Genomic DNA, 4,544 nt, shown 5'->3' on the forward strand with positions numbered 1-4,544 from the left:
GGAACTTCAGAATATTTAAACCAAGTTTCTGTATATCTTTAGTCAAGTTGCAAAATATGTCCCAGGAAAGAGAAGTGTTAGGAAGAAGATACAGCGTCAAGTTTTCTCGTGCACTTCGTTGTCTTACAAATTTAAGTGATACTGCGAAACTACTTTTTACACTGACTCTTAAATACAATAAACAAAATCATTTTTACCTTTTTATATTAGAGTATTTGAATTGTAAACACTTACTCTGCAATATTAACACTGTAACCGTATCTCAAGCATATAGGTGTTTCCATAACTAAAACTACACTAAAGTGGAGAATAAAGTTCTCAAAAATCACTCCTTACTCCAACCTGTCTATGCAAGACTGCAACTAAAAAACTTGAGGGGTTATGGGACTAGCAGGCTGAGTGACATTATTATCATGTGAAAAACTATCTGGTGCTGTACTCTTGGAAAACCCCTCCACGCACAAGGCAGAGGTGGTCTTCTAGCGAATCTCACCACAAATACACATCATGAGATCAAGCAACATTTTCATAAACGATTCGGATGTCCGCAAGTGTTAGCATGACCCGACAGATATTATGTTTGAGCTTGAATTTACAATAAACCTGTTATGTTTTTGCATTCTACTTCATTGACCAAACGATATGAATTCCTCTTCGCAAAGCTGTGGTACCTTCCACACAAAACACATGGGTTACTCCTGCACTCCCCTCCTCCTCGGCGGCCGGGGGGCAGAAGTTATGCAGAGTATCAGGGGCTGCCATCGGCAGCAGGCTGCCGCCTCTATCCCTCCTGCGTTACTCCCCCTACCCCAGCAGCCAGGTCTGAGCCCCCATTTTAAGCCAGTTGAGCGAGTGCACGGGGCACCTGGAGCCGTTGGAGGCGGCGGAGCTCTCACCGAGGACACAGGCCATGGCAGACGGGAGTCACAGGTACGAACACAACACATAAGCTAACAAAGCTTGCTCTAGCGTGCCGGGAGTGCAGCGATGCTTTGGGGTCTTTTTGTACTTGAAGACAAGGAGGCTCCATACATGACATAAAAGCGGGTTTTACGCCCTCCCCCGAACAGCTAAGTGGCTTTGCCCTCAAAAACCGGCAGCAGCAGCTCCTCCCTGCAGGAACACTAACAAGCCTTGTAGCCCAGCAGGCATCCGCTCCCTGGGCAGCAACACACACTGAACAGCACAGATGCAGGAAAGACTTGGGGATTTTTTGATTGCCTAGGACCTTGAAGGCCTAAGCAAGCCTCGTCTGTAAGCACAGACAGCCCTAGTTTATTTTGGTGCCTAACAGAAGAATACTGTTTTCTTGGATCCCATTTTTCAGATCAAGGAGGACACATTTCAGCAGGTTTCCTTTTACAGGTCAAGCTGATCCAGTCAAATATGTCACTTCTAACAACGGGAGGATAAGGAGGCATCCCAGAGAGCTTAGGAACTAAAGAACAGTATTTTTTCCACATAACAGGGTCAAGGATACCATACTACATACACCCTTCATGGCACCAAACCCTTGATGTCCACTTAGAGGTAAACAACCAGGCACAGCTGGTGGGCAGCCACGGTCAAGCCTCCCCACGGCACGGCTGCGGTCCCGGCGCCTCCTCTCAAAGACTCCCCTCCACAAGGTCTCCCTCTAACCCCACATGCCCTATTCCTGTCTCAAGTTCTCCCAAGGGAGTAGAGAGAACATTTTATACACTACCGTCCCCTGCCTAGCAAGATCTCAGGGGCCGTTCCCTCCTACCCCTACACGACCCTGCAAAACCCAAGCACCTGCAATTACACACATGCATACGGGCACGGACAGGCTCACTCAACCCCTCCAAGGAGGTGACCCAAAGCACTGTCACACCCACAGAAGAACATCTCTAGGACACTAAAGACAAAGCCTGCAACAGCTTCCCACGTCCGACACGCTAGGCTGGTACGAACAGAACTACCACAAATACATTTCCACACTGTTGTTCCAAACAGAAACCAAACACTGGCTCAGCCCTGTAAATGTGTCAGAAGTTCTATAGCACTACCAAAGGCATGAGTTCAAAGACACAAAAACCTTCTCCAGCTTCATTAATTATAGAGCTTCCAGGGTCAGGTGATTATTCCAAGGGATGTCTGACACTGCAAAGGCAGAGCAGAATGCCTGAGAAACCCTGCAGCCCCAGATAAAAGCACCTCAGAAGTCTGTACGTGCTGTGACATCTCCCTCTGGGATAATCCAGTCTTTTTCTCCTCCCCTTCATAAAAAATGCACATTCTTCAGCAGAGCCAAGACTCTAACACCAGGAGAACATCTCTGGAACAGACTTCTCTGTTACCTGGGGACTACCAGCTCTCCCATTTCAGTCAGAGCTCTCGCCTGGCAGGCCCCAGCACTGAACAGTTTTTGTAATCCCTGCACCACCAAGAGATGCAATCACTTAGCACTATGAATTCAGACCACTCAGTTTTGCAAACATGTTGTTTCTCAGTGAAGGTAAATTAAGTATGTGCAGAACAAGTTTTTATCTCTGGCAAGTTTATCTCTGCACTTCCATCTGCTTACGAGCTAGCTTCCTCACCTGCGGACAAACCCTGCTTGCATACCATCAGGTGCTCCGCTGTTTCCATGCTGGCTGTGAGAAAGGCACATTTAAAAATGAGCAGGGCAGTGCGAGCAGGAAACCGTTCAATTCCTCACGCTGCCTTGCTCAGCCTTAGTCCTCCTCTCCTGTTGTCTATGCACAGCAACTCCAGAAACAGCAGGCATGCGTGTATCTGCAAAGAGAGAAGGTGGGAAAGGCAGAGCACATACACCAGCGCGGAGAAGTCATTCAGCAGTTCCCCTGTTGCAAATTTTACTCTTTAGATCAAATTTTTACAGCCTATTCCCTGAAAGAAGCTGCTTATTGCATGTATTAGAAATTGATAAATATTGTGGGATTATAGCTGCTAATTAAACAAATGAATCATCTTCAGTTTCGCTCTTCACTTCTGCCGACAGAAACTGCCAAGTATCTCTAAAGGAAAGGGATATGGAAGCAAACATCACTAATGAGCCAAAATGTCTTCTAAACTTCTGAAAACCCTTAGTGCATGATGCAACATTCAGTAACTTACTCAACAAATCTTCCGGAAATGTAATATGGTTTGTAAGGCATCATTTAAAAAAATGGCATTGCTGTCACCACTGAAGGACGAGGAATCACCGAGTTCTGGCACACTGCACACTCAGGGGACCTATAGGTGCATCCAGACAAGGAAACACCAGTTTGTTCTATTTTGCTGTTCAGTTTTTGTCATGCCCCATGACCAACAAGTCCTTGCTTGAGACCTGGACAGTTAAGGTGGATGTTGCAAAACGCTTACCTGTGGGCAGCTCCGAAGAGGCACCGAGGCGGGTGCTGGCTACGTGCAAAATGCACGAGCATCGAGCACCGAGCATGAGCATCGAGCATCGCTCATCCCCAGCTGGGGGCAGGTCAACTCCTCATTACAACGGCTGCACAATGAGAATCCAGAATGGATTTCAAGGTTTTATCCTTGTTCAAAGAACTCTAGAAGAAAGCCAAAATAAAAGGACTTGTCGATTCAAATGTTTTTGAAGCCTGGAATGCTGAATTGCTTGACCAAGCACAGTCCCATTTTATGGCATGACGAAGTGGCTGCAGTCTGCAGACAGGCATCACCTTTGCTGAACTCATCTGCCTAAGCTGATGGCTGGCTTTGGCATGCACGTGTTGCTTTTGAATTCCTACTTTTTGACAGCATTAAGCTGCTCTAAGAGACAAGGTGAAACTGATGGAAGGGAACAGGAAACTGGCAGACACGGACATAGGATGTCACTGTCCCTAGGTTTGCCTGTACAAAGGTTGTGAAGGCTCAGCCACAGAACAACTGCGGAGTGCCCCTGGAAGAAAGGCAAGCCCGTAGACAACAGGTTCTGTTCAAGCATTAACAACTTACTTCTCTTGAGGAAGGACTCAACATATTCCCCAGAACAGGTCACAGATGTATTTATGCAGCAGTTCAACTTGACTGGATGGTGTCTGAGACTGCCTAGATTCAAAACAAGCTGATACCAGCTTACCCAGCAGCTGCAAGTACATTTGCTGTACAGACAAACCTCACTTGTTTGCAGGCTCTCCTCCCATTCAATTGCATTTCCAGTTCCAGCTACTCTCTTTTATAAGAGCTGTGACCACAGTCAGAATTCAGCCATTCATTCCTCAGCTGTTCTGCAGTACTTCAAGCAATGTGCAAGGCAAGATAAAGACACCAAACACTATACAAACAGTAAAGGGCAGAAGCTGCAAGAACCAGAAAATATTAAGAAATTCCACTAAGGGGAAATTAACTGGAGAAAATACAGGTAGCCTAAAGGAAAGAGTAATTATATACCTTGTTTCCTGAAGAACATAGCTACTCTGGGAGGGAAAGGATGGAAAAAGTGTTGATCAAAGCTCCTGATGAGAAGGCAAGATAAGCCACAAGTATGTTATATATATATATATATATATAACTTTATAACAAAAAGTTCTTTGTATGAACAAGAAAAGAGG

This window comes from Falco naumanni, chromosome 13 (genome assembly GCF_017639655.2).
Source record: "Falco naumanni isolate bFalNau1 chromosome 13, bFalNau1.pat, whole genome shotgun sequence".
NCBI lineage: Eukaryota > Metazoa > Chordata > Aves > Falconiformes > Falconidae > Falco > Falco naumanni.